Source organism: Elephantulus edwardii, unplaced genomic scaffold, assembly GCF_000299155.1.
Source record: "Elephantulus edwardii isolate Elephantulus edwardi_28Jun2011 unplaced genomic scaffold, EleEdw1.0 scaffold00034, whole genome shotgun sequence".
NCBI lineage: Eukaryota > Metazoa > Chordata > Mammalia > Macroscelidea > Macroscelididae > Elephantulus > Elephantulus edwardii.
Genome location: NW_006399784.1, coordinates 5,978,771 through 5,988,307, shown reverse-complemented (window position 1 = coordinate 5,988,307; position 9,537 = coordinate 5,978,771).

Here is a 9,537-nt window from a genome sequence, read left to right as displayed (position 1 = left end):
AAAACCTTCAGCAAGAATTTGCTTGCATACTAATGATATCAGTTGATAATTTTCATATTCTGTTGAATAACTCTTTTTGGGAATAGAAACAAATGTATTTCTTCCAGTATCAGTTGTCCAGGTTTCTTGGTACAGTCTAGTGAGCATGCTCAGAATTATATCTGTATGTTGAAACATATCAATTGATATTTCATCAAGTCCTGGGCCTTGTTATTTATGAATGCCTTCACTGCAGCTTGAACTTTTTCCTTTATCACCATCTATTCTGGACCATTTGCTGCTTTCTGAAATGGTCCTGTGTCAGCAAATTATTTTTGGTACAGTGACTTTCTGAGTATTCCGCCCATCTTCTTTTGAAGCGTCCTATATCATTCAAGATTTTGTTCATAAAATCCTCCAGTATTGCAACTCATGGTTTGAATTTGTTTTTCAGTTTTTTCAGCTTTAGACATGCCATATGACTTCTGTTTTTATTTTCTAACTCCGGCTCCTTTCACATTCTGTTATAATCATTTATATCTTCAAGGTGTCCTTGGTAATTTTCTGTTCAACTCTGTCACATTATAATTTCTTCCTTTTTCTTTGGGTCCTTAACATTCTAGTACAATTTTAAGAGTTTCTTCTCACACCCACCTTGGTCTTTTCTTTTTCCTTCATATTTGATGTGATCTTTTGCTTTCTTCTAGAATGGCATTTTGATGCTGTTAGGGCTTGTTCCTAGAGGAAAAATTCTCTCAAAGCTCATGCTCAAAGACAGACTGAAACACTGACACACAAACAAACTAAAAGACATTAGTTAGTTCAGCCAAGAAACTTACTAACTGGGAGAGAGGATATAGTGCTGCAAAAATTTTGGTCGTGGTGGCCCAGAGAATTACTACAAGATGGGGGAAGCAGCTAGACATTTAACACCCCTACACAAATGATGCCTTTATACAGCAAAATCAGGAATTATACAGACTGATGAGGAAATGCTAGCAATACACAAACAGCTTCATTTATGGAGTAAAACCCTGCTATTCAGACAGATATATGCACACCCATGTTTATTGTCAATAGGAAAGAAATGGAAACAACCCAAATGCTCATCAACAAACAAATGGATAGAGAAGCTGTGGTATAGTCACAGGAATACTATGCAGCACTGAAAAACAAAGAACTCATGAAATATGAAATAGATAGCTCTGGAGGACATTTTACTGAGTGAAATATCTCAGTCACAAAAGGACAAATGCTGCATGATGCCACTGTTTTAGAACAGGACTGACATGGGGGTTGGGGGGAACTAAGAAAAGAAGGGATACATAACGTACACTACATTGAAACGTATGAGGAATATAACTGCTTGAAGAGAATATATGATTAGGTATTATCTGCATGAAAACAGTCCAGAAAAGAACTGCATAGTAAAGTGGACTGGAGATGGGGGTGAGGATTGTACAAAAATGAAAATATTTTTTTCAATGAGAAAAGCAAACTAAGGGGGGTAGGACAGAGAGAAAAATGTGCAATAATGAATGAATGGAAATCCAAGTTCTGTATATGCTTTCTTTAAAATATACATATAAAAAAAAACAACCACCCAAAACAAAACAAAAAGCAAATTTTGCCACCTGCTTTATAAAGGCAGGATGTTCAGCCTGTCTTCATTCTAGGAAGAAACCAAAAAAACAAGTTTAGTAAAAGAAACTAGCCTATAAGACTCAGCCATCTTAGAATAAGTGTAACCATTTGTGGGCATTTATAGGATATATACCATACAGTTGTCTTCCCACAATTCATCTGGTCTTCAATCATTACATTTGATTGCCTCAAATATCTTTAAATGGTTTCCAAATTCATGTGGGATAGACTCAATGTTGTGTTTTGGTTCCTGTGATCTTGTGCTAATTTTTTCCAGCTTCAGTTTGAATTTATATATGAGTAATTGATGCTCTGTTCCATAGTCAGCACCTGGTCTGGTTTTGACTGCAGATAGTAAGGTTCTCTAGTGATTCTTTCTACTGAGGTAATCAGTCTGTTTCCTATGAAGTCCATCAGGTGAAGTCCATATATATATATAGTCAGAATTTGTGTTTTAAGAAAAGGTATCTGCAATGTATAAATTGTTGAATCTTACTGGGTTGCCCACAATGTGGCTAACACTGAGAAGAGTGAATACTCAGAACCCTTAATTGTGCTCATGTGAATCTTGTATGTAGACCAAGAATCCATTGTCTGAACACAGCAAAGCAATACTTCATAGTTTGAAAGTCAAGAAAGGCGTGTATCAGGATTGCATACTTTCTTCAAACCTATTCAATCTTTAAATTGAGATAATAATTTGAGAAGCAGGACTGTAGGAAGAAATGTGTAGCACCAGTATCAAAGGAAGACTCAACAACCTGATGACAACCTGAACAACAATCAGATCACACAACCTTGCTTTCAGAAAATGAATAGGATTTGAAATACTTGTTGCAGATCAAAGATTATAGCCTCCAATATAAACTACATCCCAAAATCAAGAGGGGGGGAAGTCCTCACCATTAGACTAACATGATAGATGGGGACAAATTTGAAATTGTCAACTATTATTTTGATCCACAATTAACACCCTTGGTACCAACAATCAAGAAATTAAAAGATGTAACACACTGAGAAAATGTGGAGAGTCAGGAACCTTTCCAAAGTGCTAAAGAGCAAAGATGTTCGTTTACAGACTGAGGTGTGTCTAATCTAAGTCATGGTCTTTTCGTTTACTTGCAATACATCTAAAAGTTGGACAATGATTAAAGATAAGAGAGAATCAATGCCTTTGAATCATGGTATTGGAGAAGTGTGCTGAGTAGTCCATCGACTACCAGAAGAACAAATAAATCTGTCTTGGAGAAAGCACAATCAGGGTGCTCCTTGAAGGCAAGTGTGATAAAGCTTCATCTCACATACTTTAGGCATCTTGTTAGGAAGGGGCAGTCCTTGGGGAAGCAACATGCTGGGAAAGGTGAAGGTTCAAAGTAAAAGAGAAAGACCCTCAAAAACAGATGAACATAGTGATTGTAACAATGAGCTCAAGTGTATTACACATGGCATTAGGATTGCACAAGACAGAGTAGAGCTCTGATCAATTGTTTATAAGGTCACTATACAATGTGGTGAATTTGAGGGCACATAACATCATTGTCCGACTACTTCTACTCCACCTAAACTGATTTCCCTTTCACTCTTTATCTGCTAAGGTAACTATAGAGGTGTAGTCAGTAGAAAATTGTACTTCTAACACAGGCTTATCTCTTAAATATTTCAGGTTCAGTTATTAGTCTTTTAAGTCACATGCTCTGCATTTGAAAACTAGATTACTAAAGAAGAATTGATAAGGAAGAATAGAAGAACTGTGGTATTTAAAAGGAATATTCAATATGTCATGGACTGCCAAGAACAAACAGATATTCTTAAAGAAGGTGAAGCCAGAGTTCTTCTGGAGGCAAGGATGATAAAGTCTCATATATTTTGGTCTTGTTACTAGAAGAGTTTATCCTTTGGAAAGGGACATCATGCTTGGGAAGGTGGGAGGATGGCAAAGGAGAAAAAGACCCGTAACCAGGTATATTAGCACAGTCACTGCAGCTATGTGCTTGAGTGTGCCAGAGATTGTGAGAATGGTACAGGATAGGACAGGGTTGGGATCTGTTTGTCGCTCACTGTGAACCATAAGCACCTAACAAACAACAATAAAAACCTAAGTTCTTGTGTCTCCAGCAGCTGATTCTGAAGGAGTAAGAACAGTCTCTTCCGGTTATGATTCACAGGATGGGAGACCAAATGTGTCAGAATTAACTGAATGGAAGTGAGTTGGAGTTTTGACTCATCTCTTAAATATTTCAGGTTCAGTTATCAGTGTTCATTTAGTGATCCTTTCCTCATTCTAGACAATTTTTCAAAGTTAACTGGATTCCTCCATAAGAATATTTATTTGTTCCAATGATTTTAATGTTGAATGCTCTCTTATGTGATATAGACCTAGATTCTCAATTACTTCATGAACACATTTCAACAAATTCCAAGGTAAAGTTTTTATATTTTTCTTCAAAACTACTTTCTTCTTTATTTTTCCTTTCAGTTAATGAAATCACTATTCAGTGAGTCACCCAAGCTAGGAAACCTCATTATGATCCTCAACTCATCCATTTATCTCATCTCTCACATTCAATCAGTCAGCGCATTGCATTAATTCTGTCTCCTTAATATCTTTGGGATCTATCTGCTACTTTTCATTCCCACAGCTACCTCTCTTGTTTACAGGCTCATCAGCCCCTTTTCAGCCTTGTTGGCCTTCTAGCTGGCTCTTCTAACTTCTGTTGTTAACTTACAAATATCTGACCTTGTGTTGATCTTTGATGATATTAATGTGTTCCTAAAACATTAATCTAATCATAGTCTACTTTTAGTTTAAAAGATTCAATTGCAAAATTAAATACAGGCATATATGCAATCAGGATTAGAATGCATAAAACTCCAAACAGCATTATATTCTTTGAAAAAATAAACCTAAGACTAAACAAAAATAAATTGGCCCCTTCTCATATGAAGCAAAAAGCTTTCTCAGTAATTAATATAATGTTAGATTTTAGTACCTTTTAAATTCTTATGTTGCTTATTTGGGGGTCCTTGATGGATATGATACAAATTTATCATAATTATTGTCTATTTTTCTCTTTGAAAAAATATCTATGAATATCTATCATCTGGATATTTAAACACAACAGTCTTTACATAAATTGTATACTATATAAATATATATAAATATTCTGTTCAAGCAATATAAGAGAAATAATTTTTATAAATTCATGAAAATTTATAAATTCATTAAAAATGAGTCTGAAGTGTCTCATTAGAAAGATTTCTATTTTTTTTTTAGAAGGAAAGAACTCTTGGGGAACCCTGAAAAAATGAAAATTGTTTCTAATCAGAACTTTCCCCCTTAATGAATAGGGCCAACAACTTGATATTAAAATGTGCATTTATAAATATGGTTCTGCAGACATGTGACATTACACACCTGCCCGGCAGCTTTAAATTGCAAATGCAGTTTTTCCAGGTTTTTTCCCCCTCTCTCTATTTTGTATATATTTATATCGATTGATCAAAATGTTTTTTATAAGTGACCAAATTTATATTTTTCTTATTTATCTTCTCAGGCCATTTAAAAATTGTTTGCATACAATAATTTGTATACATTGTGTTTCATTCACATAGCATGTGTTTACATTTACATTGTGTTTCATGCAATCATTCATATATATTTTATTCCATATATTTATTACCATTGATCTATGCCTATTTTTACCTTATCTTCTTGGGCCCTCAACTAATCTTTCCTTTTCCTTCACCCATCCCCATCATTCAAAGGAGGAATGGAAATCACCAAACTTTTTATCAACAATCAATCAATCTTGTTTATCACCTTGGATGTTTAAAAAATTACATGAAATAAAGAAAACATAGTACATTGTAAACTCATGTGTTATTATTGGGTTTTTTTTAAAAAAACAACCACCAACAAAACACAGCACTATTGTTCCTAAGGAAGTTAGTTTTTCCCTTTTCTTTCTAAAATGCTTTTAATAATTCAAGGTTTCTGATAAGTCCTTATAAAGAGTCTAGTTTTGTAGAAAACAGCTTATAAAGAGTCTAGTTTTATAAAAATTTAACTTTGCTGAATAAAAATAATGAACAGATTTGCTTACTATGGTTCCCATTTATTAAACAGAGAAAGTCAATGTACCAAACATGGTTTTATGCTTAATAATGATAATAAATAATTCGCTAAGTGATGTGAGGAGATGTGATAAGGCCTCCTATTTAAAAACCCTTTTTGGTAGGCAGCATGGCACTGGAGACCAGTTTGAAAGTCATCAATAGGAGCTGGTTCTACAGAAGCTGTTGGCTGGGATTTGGTGAGCCATTGGGAGGAACATTGATTTGCTAAGGGAATTGAGGAGATGTGACATGGCCTCCTATTTAAAAACCCATTGTCAAACATTCTTCTAAGTGGTATAGCACTGTCTATGCATTGCTGTGCAGAGGTAACTTGTGGTTGTTGTGATGCTAAACACTGTGACACTGATGTATCAAATGTGATAATGGTTACCCATGGTGGACAGTGTTTGCTGGAGCATCCCGAGCAGGAGTAACATCCACTTCTGAAATGGCTTGCCTCAGGAAACCCCATGAAGAGTGCTCAGGTCTTTCGTTCATAGCATCGCTATGAGTTGTCTACAACTCGACAGCACTTCACAACAACAACAACAACAATTATGATGATGATGACAATCTCCTCCTGTGTGATTAACTGCCTCTGAAAACCAACTGTAGGGCCAGCTATGAGTCAGTTCTGACTCAACAGTACTCAACAAGAACAAATCATTATTATTAATTATTACTAGTAATAATAAATATTGTCAGTCCCCAAACTTCTTTATTTAACATTCTATTTTAGTTTTAGTTTTAAAGAATTCTGAAGCCCTTTAGTTTATAAACTATGTAAAGCATTCTTACATAATTATTTTGTCAGTTAAGGCATAAAATGATAGGAATTAGACTAGAAGGATACTTTCTGAATGCTTACCTATTTGAAAACTGACACAAATACTGTAGAGATCTTCAGTATAACGACCGACATTAAGTTCTAAATCCAATGCTGGACATTATCATAATGCATGAACAATTCCTTTAAAATAGTGATGAGGAAGTCCTTTTGTTTTACTGTTGTTACAGTTAACAATTCATGATCTCAGAGCTCTGGTGGCCTCGTGACAAGACGCTGTACTACACTGCCAGAGGCGCTTGGTTCAAATCCAGCAGATGCTCCACTGAAGGAGAGGCAATCTCCTCCTTTGTCAGTTGGATTGGATTTGGCTGCATACAACTTGGAGAGTGACGGAGGGGAAGTGATTTTTTTTTTTAAAAAGTGATTCAACAATTCAAGACCTAAACAATTTTCCCTGATTTCCCCCCCTAAAACAAAGAGCAGTTAATACAAAAGCAAGATTGTTACCCAAGTCTCTAGACTCTTATTCTTGCTTTTTTTTTTTAATAGTATAACCTGGAACTTTGGTGATACAATGAATTAATTGTTGGTTGCTTGCCAGTGGAAAGTGCTTGGAATCCATCATTTACTCCTTAAGTGGGAAAAAAAAAATTAAGACAATCTGCTTTCAAAAAGTCACAGTTTTGTAAACAGTCAAGTGAAGCAAAGTTGTTTCTGTCACATCAGAACTGAGCCATAATTGTCCCTCCAGCAGATTTTTTAAAATAAGTTGAATATGTGATAGATATTCTCCAAATGTTTGGTAGAATTCAGCCAAAAGACTAAAAGTATTCACTTTGAGAAGCCATCTGTGCCTACGTGTGTGTGTGTGTGTGTGTGTGTGTAGGAATCTTTTTATGAACTGCTCAATTTCTTCTTTTGTTATGGGTCTGTTCAAGGGTTCTACATCTGTGCATGTCAATCTGGGTAAGATGGGTAGGATATGAGTTTCCAGGAATTTGTCTACTTCCTCTAGATTTTCAAATTTATTGGAGTAGATATTTTCTTAATATTCCAATATTGTCTATTTAATTTTATCTGGTTCTGTTATGATTTTACTTCTGTCGTTTCTTTTTCAAGTTATTTGTGTTTTCTCTTTCTTTTCTTTTGTCAAATTTTCCAATAGTTTGCAAATTTTATTGGCCCTTTCAAAGAATCAGGTCTTTTCAATGGTTTCAATTGTCTTTCTGTTTTCTAGCTCATTGATTTTAGCTCTTGTTCTTATAATTTCCTTTCTTCCAGATGCTGAGGTGTTAAATTGTTATTCTTTATTATTTGATGGAAGTGTTGAGTTAGATCATTAATTTTGCTTCCTTCTTCCTTTTTTATATATTTGCTCATTGCTATGAACCACCCCTTGAGAACTGCCTTAGCTGTATCCCAGAAGTTTTGGTATAAAGTATTTTCATTATCAGTTGTTTAAAGGAACTTTTCAATTCAATTATTTATTTCTTCTAGAATCCAATCATGGTCTATTGTTGTTGTTAGGTGCCATCAAGTTGACCACAACTCATAGCAACTCTATGTACAATACCTCTAAAATATGCTCTATCCTGGGCCAATCTCATTGTCTCTAACACTTACCCTCATTATCCCAGTTACTGTGTCAATCTGTCTCGTCTGGGGTTTTCCTCTCCTATGCTATGCTTCTAGCCTTCCAAGCAAAGTCTGGTTCTCCTGACAACATGCCCAAAATATGTAAAATGAAGACTCAAAATCCTTGCCTCCAAAGAAAAGATTACCTCCACCCTCTATAGGACTGGCTTGTTAGTTTTCTTGTCAGTCCATGGTTTGTTCAATATTCTTTTTCAGCACCATAGCATTAGCTACCATATGGGAGTTCTGTGAGTTTTATCCTCTTGTCACTAATTTCTAGTTTTTTAGTTTCTATTTTTGCGGCATTGTGGACTGAAAGATACTTTGTATTATTTTTATTTTTATTTTTTTTAAATTTTTGAGTCTTGCTTTGTATCCTGATATATGATTAATTCTGGAGAATGTATCATATGCACTTGAGAAGATTTCAGTTGGATGCAATACCCTGAATACATACATCCAGAATACATCTGATTATAGTTTAGACTCTCTGCACCTTTGTTGAGTTTCTTTTGAGTTGACTTATCCATGGTGGGAATGGTGTGTTTCCTACCATTATTTCTTTCTTCAAGTCTGTTAACTAACAGTTGTTTTGTATGTTTGTAACTGTGTCTAAATCTGAGAAGAATGGGAATCCCAGAACACTTGATGGTAGTTATGTGAAACCTAGACTTGGACCAGGAGGCAGTCATCAGAAAACATACGCTTGGGATGTATCCTATCTCCATACCTTTTCAGTCTATATGTGGAACAGATTATCTGGGAGACTGGGCTCGATGAGGAGAAATTTGGCATCAGGATTGGAGGAAGACTCTTCAGCAAGTTGGGTTATGCAGATTGTTTGCTGAAAGTGAGGAGGACCTGAAGCACTTGCTGCAGAAGACCAAGGACTGCAGGCTTAAATATGGATTGAAGCTCAATATCAAGAAAACAAAGCTTCCCATCATTGGGCTGATTGGCAGTATCATGACAGATGGTGAAGAGATTGAGTTTTTAAACAGATTTAGTTTATTTGGCTGCACAATCTTTTACCAGCATCCAGGAAATAAAAAGATATATTGTGTTGGGGAAAGTCTGCTGTCAGAGACCTTTCCAGAGTATTGAAGAGCAATGATACTAGTCTGGAGACTAAGGTGTATCTGGTCTTTGCCATCACTTGCTATGCATCAGAGAGCTGGACAATGACTAAGGATGATAGAAGAATTGATGTCTTTGAGCTGTGGTATTGGAGAAGAGTATTGAATATATCATGGACTTCTAAGAGAACAAACAGCTTTGTCATAGAGAGGGTGAAACCAGGCTGCTCCTTGGAGGCAAGGATTCTGAAGCTTTGACTTACATACTTTGGACATGTTGCAAGGAGGGACCAGTAC